The sequence below is a fragment of the Pleurodeles waltl genome, chromosome 1_1, assembly GCF_031143425.1.
Source record: "Pleurodeles waltl isolate 20211129_DDA chromosome 1_1, aPleWal1.hap1.20221129, whole genome shotgun sequence".
Classification (NCBI taxonomy): domain Eukaryota; kingdom Metazoa; phylum Chordata; class Amphibia; order Caudata; family Salamandridae; genus Pleurodeles; species Pleurodeles waltl.
The window spans coordinates 354,375,288-354,389,588 of NC_090436.1; positions in this window are offsets into that span (position 1 = coordinate 354,375,288).

Genomic DNA, 14,301 nt, shown 5'->3' on the forward strand with positions numbered 1-14,301 from the left:
AAAGAAGACTCAAGGAGGCCTTGATCCTGTTTCCATCCAATGAATGGGCAAAGGAATTATGGCACTTAATACCATCCATGCCCTTGGCCTTCTGTTATCCGCTACAGGGACACATAATGCAGAAGGACTCCAGATTCTGTGGCGTTAGCAATGCCATGAAAACCATGACTGTAGGCCCTACCGGTGACAGGGAATTCCTTCCCTGTCACTGGTAGCTGGCTCCTCACCCCCCAACACACACCTGACACCCCCTACCCCACTCCATCCAAACACCCATCCCCACCCCCGATTCCAACATCCCCCTCCGATACACGCATTCACCCTCCACCCCCCTAAATGCACACACACTCAGATACGCACCCACCAAACACCTGCCCCTACTTACACACATTCTTACACACAGGCACACTGACATGCAGACACGCACTCACTTTACCATTCTTACACGCATTCACGCATACAACCACACATACACCACAACAGACACAGACACATTCATACACGTACTTACACACTCAGACACACACAACACCCCCCCCCCTGTCAGAAGCCCGACTTACCTTGGGCGAGGAGGTCTTCCGGCAGGGAAAGGGAAGGAGCAATGCTACCGCTAGCAGCGCCCCATCAGCAGAACACCGCCAGGCCATATTTCAGGTCAAAATATGGCTGGCGGCATTCTACTGTCGGGGCGGGCGGCGCTGGTGGTAGCAGCGCCAGGTGACCACTGTCCGCCTGTATGAACAGTGCTGGATTTCCGCCCTTATTGTGGTGGAAGTCAGGCAGTGCTCATAATTTGGCGGACAGATGGTCGCCGCCGTGGTGGTATGCTGGAGGTCGTCATTGCGGCTGTAGGTGGTAATTACCACCAATGTCATAATCAGTACCATAATGTTTTCTAGTGCATAGAAGCAACTAGTGCTCAAAGAGTTAGAAAAGGTCACACTAGACAGGGACAAATTCCAGAGTTCAGGCCACCCACAAGGTAACACTGTTACACTTACTTTCAGAAGTGTTTCGAGATTCAGTAAAGTGGTCCACTGTACCAGCCAAGGGTTCAGATGCTCTGGTTTGCCTCTTTGGGTCTGGGAGTACAAACTCCCACAATGTACCTCTTCAACTTATGGAGTTGCTCCAAATGTCTCCAAACTTCTGGATCTTCTTCCAGAGGTCATTTTGTGGGTCCTTGAAGTGTCCACAAGTTGATCCAAGATTCCAGAAGCTCTGAGTTGCTCATTGGGAGTTGGGACTACAATTCCCAGAATACACTTGGTCAGAATCCTCAAATGGCGACTGGACGCTGGTCAGCTGAACTCTGCTTGTAGGACTTGATGCTGGGTACTCTGAGCAGCTCCTTCTTACCTGTATCTTACAGGGCATGTCTTCATGAGGCAGTAGAAGACAGGCAAAGTCCTTTTTGTGGAGAAGCCCAAGTGTGCAGCTGGTGCAGTCCTTCAGAGTGCAGTGTCCAGGTGCAGATCAGGGGTCCAGCAGGGCAGTCCTTCTTTTTCTTTGTCGTGTTTCTTGTTGGGATCTGAGGTGTGGGTGCAGCTCTGACATATTTATCCTTGCTCCTGGGGTGAATAGCAAGGGGCCCGACTGTTGAATCACAGGCAAGCCTCTTCCTCCTTCGATGACCACTTCCTGGGAAGTGTGGCAAAAATCAATCCCAGGGAACAACATTCTTCAAAAATCCAACATGGCTGAAACTGATTTTTGGAGGTTAGATCTGGCTGAGGCCACCCACTGGTGTGGCTAAACATCCCAAACACACTCCTCTCCTGCTCTCTCCTAATCTAATCAAGAGGGTACCTAATTGTCTGCAGTTGCAGAAAATGGGGGGGGGGGCTCCTGAGCTGCTCCAAATATTCTTTCCTGGCTTTGAAGACCAGTTTGGCTGCTCTCCCTCCATCCTGTTTCACCATCTGCTGAGGCAGATCTCCTCCCCAAAGCACATCCTTTGTGTTCAGCCCAGGCCACTTCACACCTCATCCATGCAGCCTGGCCAGGCTGCAAGAGGTTGGCCAATCAGAGAAGGGCACTAAAGAGCTGAAGTTGGCAACTTTCAGGTAGAGTTTTAAAACTCTTTACCTGAACTAGTTATATTAAATCCAACAATGACAAGTTGTGGGATTTATTATAACAATTAGGTTGATACCAAACTCAAGGTATCCATCTGTGACCGGCTGTGGTCAAGGACGACACGAAGAGATAGGGTTGGTTGGGGTTTTTAGGTGTATTTTATTGGATTTAGGAATAAGTGGTGTGACATATAATTGTTGTTCTTGTGCTGTTTCTTCTTTCCGTGTCCTTCTTCTGGCTTTTTAACTCTTCTTTGTTTTTTTCTTTCTCTTGCAGGGCTCTTAGGATGTGAGAAAAGAACAAGAGAAGGTACCGGTAAGTTCCTTTTCTTTTATCCTCTGGCTCTTTTCTTTCCATAACCTGCTTTTCTTTCTTCCTAGTCAAACTGTAGAAGTTTTTTTTTCTCTCCCTTTTGTCTAACTTCTTGTGTTTTTCTTCCTTTGCACTTTCACTGGCTCCACTTCTATTAATAGTTAAGTATTGCTTTTTCACCCTCTCACTTCCAGGAATCATTCTCTACCGGTGGTTTCTTTTTTTTCTTGTTTCTTCTCCTCTATTGTCTCTTCTTTGTAATACTTTGTGTCTCTCTGTCTTTGTAGTTTCTGACGTATTTACCTCCTCTTTCTTCCTTTGTTTTTCAACTAGTTTACCTTTTATATGTAAGCTCACGTCTTCTTTATTACTCTTGTTTTTTTTATCATTCTACTATTGTATGGTAGTTGAGTCTGCCCCTTTGCATGGTTTTTTTTTCTCCTTTTTCTCTGAATATTTGTGCCCGTTGTCCTTCCCTTATTTCCCTACCTGTTGTCCCACTTCCCATGCTTCTCCTTCCCTGTCCCCCACCCAACCACCCTTGTTCCCCGAGTTTGTTCCCGGAACGCATCTGTGGTTGCCACCTGGGTCGCTGGGGTCTTTGATCCGCCGCCCGCCTCTTCTTCGCCTCTTGCCTTTCTTTGGTTGTCGCCGCCTACTCCTCCATTGCACCCCGCCCTGGTTTGAGCCGCCGGCATTTGAAGGTCACTCCCTCCCGCGCAGCAACGTCCCGGCCCCTCCTTTGCTGCCGGAAGACGTTCTTGATTCGCTGCCTCTACTGGAGAGCCCGGGTCATTCCAGACAGCGCCAGCACAAGTCGGGATTGTGAACGGGTCACGTTGTGCCGGCCCGTCACACCATCTTTTATGGGGACTTTGTTAATAAAAATCTATCTTCCCATTTTAGCCTATGGAGGCCATTCACTACAATGGGGGAAAAACTAATTTGGCTAATTTCCCTGCTTACAGTTACATGCGCCCAACCCTAGGGGCATTTAGGGCACACCTTAGATGTAAAAATAAGATAGCTTAAGACTTTGGAAGTACTTTTAATTTCAAAGTCAAATTTGCATATACCTTTAATTTAAAAGCAGCCAGCAAGGCAGGTGTGCCTTTAAAATGTCCCTGAGTACCTCAGCAGTGCACTTATGGGTGCACCAACTATGCTGGTGTCCCTCAACCTACAATAATAACCTTAAAATAATATAACAAAGCTAGCATAAAACATATCTAGGTCAAAGTGCACAGCAGCGGGCCTAGTTTGCTCAAATAACATGTCTAAAACTATAGCTAAAATCATTACACAACACCACTGTCTGTATAGTGTGTGTAGTAGAGGGAGTAACATGACTGCAAACTCACAGGAGACCCTGTTTCAGTAACTCAAACCACTAGCCACATGCCCAAATACATCTGTTTGTAATCTCTCTATTGCTCCTCACCCACCTGGGAGTATACCATTTGCCAAGTGATGGGAAGTAGAGGGAGTGACCTGACTGCAAAGCCCAATAAGCCCTGCCTCTCTAAGTCCAACCACAAGCCCAGTGTTCACATGCCCAAATACTCCTGTTGTCACGTAGGTTCTCATTATGCTAATGAGGCTACTGGATTTGGGGGGCAGAACTGCATAGACTTTGGGGTATGAAGTACAATTCCATGCCATGTGACGCCTGTCAGCCTATTCCGGGTTTTCCAGCTAACTAGCAGCACCTCATCGCCACCCAAGAGCAGGGATGATTGTGGCAACCGGGTGCATGACAAGAAAGCCTTCTCAGGGGAATCATGGTCGATCAGATCATATCCCTTTCTCTCAGTTACATTGGTCTCACACAAGCAAAGATAACGGACGCAGAATATAGTTCAATAAAGGTTGAACGGCATGTATTGCAATAACTAGGATGATAAAAGACAATAAAAGCAAGAAGGTGACAAGGAGAGTGAAACACAAAAATGGTCCTACCATACTGTCACTAGGAGTGAGATATAGTTCTCCTACCTACGCTGTTATAGCACAGCATCATAAGCCTAATCTGCCATTCAGGTTTTCCCTTGGGAAAACATCATCCCTCATACCTTAGTAAAGAGGTCTGTACTCTAGAAAGACACCATCCCCATGTAGGTCAGGGGTTCGGCCGTATAAGAAAGCAGCTGTAGCAAGGCAATCAGCAATCAGCATGCAGTTGTGGTCATCTGGCCGGAGTCTCTGTCTAGCATGTTTGGGACAAAAGAGTATTTTATAATAAAACAGTTGGCATTCTAAGGAACGTTCCCCATGTATGAGTGTGTGTATTTCTGTGACTGTCAGAGACACAGCGTACCACTTTTGCAGACAACCCTATCTGACTGTATCCTTTAAGAAAGCACAAAGTGAAATGAATTTCCTACTGAGAACGTTTTGCTTTCCTAGGTGAAAGAACAAATAGATAGAAAGAAACAAAACAACACCGCAAATGTGGCTATTGCTAGAAAAGTAAAGCAATGCTGAATAAAATGTAACTGGGCTGAAATGCACAACAGCAGGCCTGTTTGTTAAAATAACTTGTCTAAAATATGGCTAAAATAGCTATACAACACTGTCTGTCAACTCTCAATTTAAGTGGACTCACCTGGGAGTGATGAAGATACACATCATGCTCAACTCAGAAATGTGTCGTTTTACCTAGCTCCATCTTGATTTGCTAACCCAAGATGGAACTATTGAGAATAGGAGTGACACCTTACCCGATCTGTATAACAAGTATTACTAAGGCCTCGAGTTGCATCACCAGATTGGTATCGGCAGCAACCACATTGACACAGCACTGTGCACATGATGACTCCAGTCACATGCACCACAAAGTCCTGGTTTGCCTGCATCCCACTCAACTAGGCCTCTAAATGGTCAAAGTCACATCTTGCCTCTCCACTGCGTTGCCTGCCCTGGTGGTAAAATGTCATTTTCAGGCCATCTTCCAAACTGCGACTGATCTGCACATCTCATCAGCAGCTTGAGTCAAATTGGGTTGGCATGCTTCACACATGTCATGTCAAATCACCCTATACCATAGTTACGTGGCACAATTGGATTACCAACTTCAGTTGGTCCAAGGTCTCTGCTTACTGTAACACAAAACGGTGGACGTAGATGTCACAATTCAACCAGTAACAATATACATTTTTCACCAGCAGGTCAATCTTCCGCTGCGCACATGGAGGTCACAGAACAGATTACCACTACCCCCAGATGAATCCCTCAGTGACATGACACTCCTGGACTTCTGGATGCGGAGGTCCGTTCTGGCTCATCTGAGCAACCTGGTCAGATGGCAACAGTGAGTCTCACTGTGGCCACAAAGTCACCTCCCAGCCCTCTTCCACAACATCACAGAAACCCATTCACCCCCCTACCTGTGTCCCTAGCACAGTGTCAACTATCTTGTGCCCCCTAGTCCTGGATCCTGAATTGGAACACAATACTTCGGACAATGTGGGTACAGGAACAAGTCAGAGAGGGCACCCTTTGTCAAGGGCACAGGCCCTTGGGGGCACGGTGTGTGGGAGGGATGATATGGGCCAGCGGGATGAGGCCACTGGGACACCATTAGCCACATCTTGGGGGTCTATCAGGAGTCCCAAGGCATGATGGGGCAGGTGTTTACCGAACTCCAGGGAAATCAGGTAGCTACGGAGGGACATGCGTGAACAGATGGAGGCCCACAATTGCAACATGGCCTCCCTAACAGGGGTGTTGAAGGACAAACATACCACCCTGAGCAGGGCTTTTCAAAAGCAGTCTACCCCTTCCTTTGGCTCATCAACAGCAGGCCCATCAACATTGGTGCCAGCCACAGGAATGGAGGCCCTGCCAGAAGAAGAACCAGCCACAGATACCCCTACCTCTGTTGCAGCTGATCACCCCCGCAAGCGGGGACGTCCAGCAAAGAAACCAGGAAGTACGGCTGGCAAGACACTCACCACAGCCAGCAATAACCCTCTTCCTTAATGTCCTCCTCTGTGTGCCACACATTCACTCTGTGGACTGATCCTTAACTACATTCCAGTTCCAATGTGAGGAGTACCCTGGACTTTATATTTCCAATGGTGTGGTATCTACTCCAATGAGTTCATTCACCATGACTGATCCCTTTTGTTTGGTTGATTCATGACATGTATATTTTCTGTTATTCATAGCTTCATAATAAAATCACCCATCACTGATTCATTGTCTGCTAATTTTGTTTTCCTATTCAGCCATGTAGATATGTCAGACCATGTGAACCATACGATGATGATCTAAGGTACTTGTTCAAGATGGGATATGTTGTATGTACACAGTTTCCAGCCCAGGATTACAACTATCCCACACAAACACATACATACAAGTGTCTGGTCAAACTGAAAATGTATTACAGTTTCCAGCATATAAACTGTCAATATGTATGAACTATAGGAAACTTAAATTATTGTCTCATACTGAGTAAATTAACATATTTACAGGTACAGACCTCCAGACTATGGGAGCAAGGAATTTTTCATACATTGTCCTGAACAATAGGCAAACACTGAAGTTGTTGATGTGATCTGCTTGAGCCTTATCACATGCCACACCAAAGTAATCCAACATTACAGATGGCAGTACAACAGTTCTTGATCACATGGCCATTATAATCCAATGCTCATGCATCCTTTGGTATGACACAAACATATGTTAATGTTTTGGCACAGGCACTACGGCCTACAGTGATGAAACACATCTACAGGTATATATAGGTCAAACAATAAAAGAGTGTTGAGCCAATGTAAATGGAAAATAACTTGGTCATAAGCTAGGACTACGTACGTTATGACCACATGATAACACACATGATGCATCAGGCCCACCCCAAGAAACAAAACAAGCCCAATGAGGCACTTATGAACTTCCATCCAAATACTTTGCAAGCTGTCTTGGCACAAGTCTCATACACCAAAACTGTGTGACCTACATCACCTGGAACAATCTATGTCGACTTTGTATGTCAGAACAGTACCACATACCTGCCAATGTCTAAGATGTCATGGTGAAGGTACCCATAAAAAGAACAAAACAACGAGCATAGGCTTCAAACCATACATATGACACAAGTCATCTAACAAGCATCTGGAAAACAAAGTACATTGCTATAATTCTGACACAAACAAAGCAACATCATCAAGGTGAGGGTGAGTCAAAAGCTATGTTATCAATCAGCCTTTGGTTGCTTTTTGCAGTGTATCAACTCCCCAGCTATTTGGAAAAAACTAAACTCCACACATTCTTACAACTACAGCTCATTATACAGTCATAGTCATGACATCACATGACATACTTAAACTCATGAGAAATAGCTGTGGATAAGATCTTCAAGCCAACATGTGTGCCACCATTGGCCCCCACCACATGTGGGAGGCGGTTAAAACCATAGCAGGCAGCCTTCACATTGGCTAAATCCTCATGTCAAGGGAACCTGACATAGCTGTCAATGTGTTTCAACATTGCTGATATGAAATCACACCAGACTGAACATAGGTTGGGACATACCACCAGAAGGGGGCCACTATATGTTGGAAGGATCCTGTGGCCAGGAAGTGCAATACTGACATGACTTGCACAATGGGTGATATGCAGTATGGGTTATTGCATACCACCCATTAGCTGGCATCAGATCTGGCTCCCACTGATGGCATCAATCCACTATTGTTTGCCTATCCAGAAGGTACAGTTGGATGATGTGACGTTTCTCCATGGTCTGAAGGTCTGGCAATGGACGGTAGACAGGAGGTTGTCACATCCTCCCTCTCCCACAGTAACTATGGGGGTCATTACGACCTCGGCGGTCTTTTCGCAAGACCGCCGAGGTACCGCCGTGTTGAAGACCACCAGTGGTGGCAGTCTTCCGCGCTGCGTATTATGACCGCTGGCAGCCCGCCATCCTTTTACGTATGGAAAGCCGCCAGCAGCCATACTGGCGGACGGCGGGAAAGTGGAGGTTGCTCAACCTCCACCGCCACGTCAACAGAACACCGCCCACTGAATCACGTCCCATGATTCGGTGTGGCGGTGTTCTGGTGACGGTGTTCTGGTGGCGGAGCTGCCCCCATGGATCCCGTCCCCTCCCAGAGGATCAACAGACAAGGTAAGTTGATTGTCCGTTAGGGAAGGAGGTGGGAGGGTGTTGTGTGTTGTGTGCGTGCATGGGGGTGTGCGTGTGGGAGTGTAGAGGGGGGAGTGAGTGAGTGTATGCGTGCAGAGCGGGGTGTTGTGTGTATGGGAAATGTGTGCGGGTCGGACGGTGTGCATGTCTGTGTATGTGTGCGGATATGTGTTGTCGGGGTGTATGTGTGCGTGTAGGGGTGTGTATATGTGCATGTTGGGGGTGTATGCGTGTAGGGGTGTGTAAATGTGCATGTTCGGGGTCGGGTGGGGAGGGGGGTTGTGCCACCTTTAGGAGGTGGCAGGGGGGTGGGGGGAGGATTTGTGAGGGGTAGCGGGGGAGACCCCTATCAGTGCCAGGGAAGGAGTTCCCTGGCACTGATAGTGCCTACCGCCATGGATCTCATGGTGGTTCCCAACCACCCGAGATCCATGGCGGTATGCAGGGTCCTGATACCGTTGGCGGTCTAGTGACGACCACCGGGCTGGAGACCGAAATCTCCAGCCCAGCGGCCTTCACCGCCATGGCGGTCGGAATGGTGAAGTGGCGGATGACGTCATAATTCCATTTTGTTTTCCGCCAGCCTGTTTGCGGTCTTACCGCCGCTTTACCATCGACCGCCAGGGTCGTAATGAGGGCCTATGTGTGGAAAGACATGATTTGAAACATTAATCACAGAGTCCACAGCAACATACATAATGCATGCCAACAAAATCATGTGACAAAGCATTTCTTACTGGATAGACATGACACCCTCTGCACATCACAGTTGGCAACCACACAAGGGTAAAATGTGACCCAGAGGGTTGTGAACACATGTCCACAACATGGATTCATGCGACACCCAACTATCTGCTACAAAATTGTTAATATTTTATATGCAGAGATCCCTTTCTTGGCTTAGAAATTCAGACATTTTGTTGAATCTGCATGTACTGTCTTGCTGTTTCCACCGTTGTTTATTTTTATTGAGATCACTGTTTTTGTGCTGTTTTTGCACATGTTCATGGTCACTGTGTTCACTTGTCACTTAGCACATGCTTCACGATTTTATTATTTATTTGAGATTCCTAATTTATACACTTATTAGAACTGATTGTTTTGGTCATATCCTCTTTTTGTGACCTTAAGCACTGTGCAATACATGCCTAGTTTTGCCTCGATAACGATGTAGTATTGCTAAGGAAGCCAGAAAGTAAAACATTAGACAGGGTAGAAGTAGAAGATCTACCCCAACAGCAGAGCAACACTGGCATTTGCTGAATCCAGCTCTTGGTGGCTAAACCAAAGGCTTCATCTTCAGCTTGATATCAGTCTATCCAACTTCAAGGGACTCTTGCCAACTTTATCTTTCTGGCTTGCCCATCTGTATGACTGTGAGCTCCAAAAAATTATCTTGTTTTGGTCATATCCTCTTTTTGTGATCTGAAGCACTGTGCAATACACACCTAGTTTTGCCTCAATAATGAAGTAGTATTGTAAAGGAAGCCAGAAAGTAAAACATTGGACAGGGTAGAAGTAGAAGATCTACCCAAACAGCAGAGCATCACTGGCATTTACTGAATCCAGCTCTTGGTGGCTAAACCAAAGGCATCATCGGCAGCTTGATGACAGTCTATCCAGCTTCAAGGGACTCTTGCCAACTTTATCTTTCTGACTTGCCACGCTCTATGACTGTGAGCTCCAAAATATTATATTATATTATATTATATTATATTATATTATATTATATTATATTATATTATAATATATTATATTATATCATATTATATTAGGAAATTGGGGTTTTAGTTGTGCAGTGTGTGAGGCCTGTACAAGTAATAGGTCCACAATTTCCCCTTAATGGAAACAAAACACCCCATTGTAGTGCTTGACTTTCTCAGGATAGTAAAGCAGAGCAGTCCAAGGCCTATTCAGAGAAAGTGATGTGGGCTAGTAATTACCATTCACTGGCACACAATATTCACACACAATACATGATTGTCCAGTCAGTGTTTTTTTCTTTAGAAAATGAAAAGTACATTTATTACACATACACTACTAAATACCACACATCAATTTACAAATATATTAATAATGCAGATAAAAAATAGCTTGGATGACATGAAATCAAATTTAATCCCAAAGGCTCATGACCCTCAAAATCACAGTGCCCTCATCTATAACAAATAACGCATCACAATATAGGGGGGTATCACTTTATATAAAACAGGTCTTTTGGCTTTATTAAGGGTTCATAATATTTCAAGAAAAACAAACTACATGTTAAAGGCACCTTCACTGTGTGTAAATGCAAAAGTCATTAATAATCATGTGTAAATAAAATGAATAATGTCAATAAAGCATAATAATTTTGATCAGCAATTACTGTCAACATTATTATATCAATAAAGCATTTTAAAAATAACATAACATGTCTGGGCTTTTTATTCACATTCAAGCCACACAAAACACAACCATAAAAACAGCCCCTAGAAAGCAATACATTGCATGTATCTTCACTATACTCCTTCAGAGTGCATACAATGCAGTTATAGAATCAGCCCCTAGAGACTACAGAAAGTGCTGAACTCCCAACTGTAGAATAAAGATTTCAGACTTGGAAGTGCTTAAAAACATTACGACAATCCTGAGGTGGTCATAATTTCCTGGACACTGCAAACATAGGGTCACTTTTAAAGCTTGCTCCTGGGGAGGTCTGCCTCAAATCCTGTAGCCCCCTCAACGATTTCTAAGTTCATTTGTGGTGCCCCTGTCTTCCTGGAGCTACCATAAGAAGAGAGAAACATATGCAAACTAGCCTCACAGAGCATCAAGGAGGTGCTCCTGCTGGAGGAGCAGTGAATATTCTATGAGTGGTTCTCCTGCTCTGCCCTGGAGAACAGTAAAGCTTTTCTTTTCTGTTTTCCCCCTTTTGGTTTTAAGCTTATCTGGTTCCACCCACACACCCCAACCTGCTGGCTTGATGGGATCAGCTCAGGGAGCCTATTCTCAGCTCCCTGCCCAGCCAGCAATCTTGTCTGCTGGCACAGGAGCCTTCAGCACTGTTGTCCCCGCCCACTCCATGGGGGCAGGGAGTTAGGTATACCGTAGTCACCTGCTCCCCCAGACATGGGCACGGACAGTGGGGGTGAGGCCACCTCCATTGGGAGAGTGCAACAGCGCTCCACCTTTCCCTTGTGTGGCTTGGGGGCCCCGGCATAGCGTGCCCATTGTTTCTTTTGTGGGGGCACAATGGTTCTCCCCTCCATTTAGCATCAACCCTCGAGGGCCACTTGTAGAGGAATAAGTACACTCCCCTGGGTAGCAAAATAAAATATACTCCTTGTGCCGCCCCACATGGCCCACCATGGGGGGTATTGTTCGACCTGGCAACGGAGCCTCACAAGCTCAATCCTTTCCACAGATCAAATGTTGGGGTAATTCAGAAGGTCCCAGGCTTATTTACCCCTGGTAGCAAGCCCTAGCCACCAGATACAGTTCCAGCCCAGTGGGTCTTCTTGCAAAAAAGCGGTGTACCTTAAAGCGGGCTGGTTCCACTGGCTCCCAGCACCAGTCTTTGTCTTTGAGCTCAGAAACCCAGATCTTTCCCCCAATTTGGGCTAAGGGAGTCTGAGTGAGCCAGCCTCACTGGCCCTTGGAAAGACCTACTCCTCCAAGTTCAATTGGCATGTCCAGGTCTTCAGTGAGGGGAATGATGAGTTGTGTCACCGGCATATGACACTATGTTCATACCGTGGCTTCTGATGATGACAGCAAGAGGGGCCATGTATACGTTGAACAGTGTGGGACTCAGTGAGGATCCTTGGGGCACTCCGCAGTTTACTCCTGTGGATCTGGAGGTGTAGGACGGGAGTCTGACCCTATCAAGAACAGAAGACTCTGGGGCAGTGAAGAAGCGGATGAAGGAAAACCACAGGCCACAGGTAGACTGCACACATTTGATTGGCAGGCAGTGGAGAGTACCTACTTGGTTTCGCCACACTCCGGAGGTTTCTCACCCTTGCTACCACCCCTTCACCCCAACCATCAACGATCATGACAGGGGGCAAGGGGATCTGTGCCTCTCACTAGACAAAGCTAGAAAAGTATACTCTGTCTAAGGGCTCCGTGGAGATGCCGGGGCCGACATGCCACCAACCCAAGCAGAACAGCCAGCTGAGGAACCAAGGCCTCCAAACCTTCAGGGCATCCTGGACACCATTCAGAGGGTTCGCACCTTTCTGGAGAGCAAAATAAACTCAGTCTCAACAGAGGTCACGCTGCCATGAACAGACCTCAGAAGGCTGGGGGCCAGAGTGACAGAAGCGGAAGACTCAATTGCCACTCTTACAGAGGACAATGCAGTTCTGAAAACACAGGTCAAAGACCTAAAAGACACTACAGCTGCCCTAGAAAACGAATTGGAAGACTTTGAAATCTGATCAAGGTGAAATAAAGTGTGAATCGTAAGGGGCAGGGAGTTAGGTATACAGAGCTCAGAAGGTCCTGCAGTGGGCCTCTTCATGGAAGACCTCATACTCAAACTACTTCAGCCCAGAAGCCTTTCAAACTACTTCTCTGTGGAAAGGGCCCACTGGACCCTGTAGCTTCCTGGAGGTCAAAATGATCCTACAAGACTGTGAAATTAAACATTTAATGATGTTCCCGGCAAAACAGTGGATAATGGCTGAAGCTAAGATTTGGTTCTTTGAAACCCTGCTGAGGCTTGGGACTAGAGGGCTGGAGGTGAGTGGGAAACACAAACCACAACCAAGACCAGATCAGAAACAAGGAGACACAAATGCAACTGAACCGCAAAGCGAGAGTGGAGACCTCCAGCGGTGAGTTAATGGCTCTCCGATCATCAATCCTGACCCATATTAGAACAGCTCCCCTCGTGCGGGCATTTTCCAGAGTCAAATGACACAGAAACATATCACCTTGCCATTTGAGAACTGGGATGATTAAGGTCAGCAGCTTAAGACATGCTGCCCCTGCCCCACCTGCAAACAAAGGAGGGGGGATGCGAGGACAGCAGACACTAGAAACCTTGCTTTGAAAACAACTTTCCTTTATTAGGGGGGCAGGAGGGTGAATCTTCATCGCTGGGCCTAACCTCCTACACATAGTTGTGTTATGAGATGACAGGTGCTCTGCAAAGTCGGAGAGGCAGGCAATTCAAAGTTAACATGCAGGGAGGTAGGGAGGAGTGGTTTACTAGGAGTTTTGATTGATGTTTAGATTTTTTCTTGCTTAAGCTATTGTTTCTGTTACTCATTGCACACAACACAGAATCCCAGACACCTGCCAGTATTGACTACGGGGCACCCACCCATACCTGATAAAACCCCGAGTTCACACACAACCACTTCGATGACAGACTCATGACTGAAGTTGGTCTCCTGGAATGTTAATGGGCTTGGGGACAAAATCAAGTGCAGAGTAGTCTTACAATACATAAAGAAACAATCTACTGAGTTAGTCCTTTTATAGGAGACTCATCTTGAGGGAAATTCATGCTGAGCCATGAATTGCTGGGTTTACAAATTGGTAGAGCAAGTCGAGTACTCAACCGGCTCCAGAGGCATGGGTATCTTCCTATGGAAAACACTGCCCCTCACTGCCTCTCACTGTCCACCAAACCTTTACGGTCACCCAAGTCTGCTATGTGTCAATATCTGGGATGTGAGAGGACAAACCTGTCAACATAACATGGGTTTATATCCCTCCATGACCTCATTCACCCAAATTCCATGAGCTAAGTAGGCTACTATTGC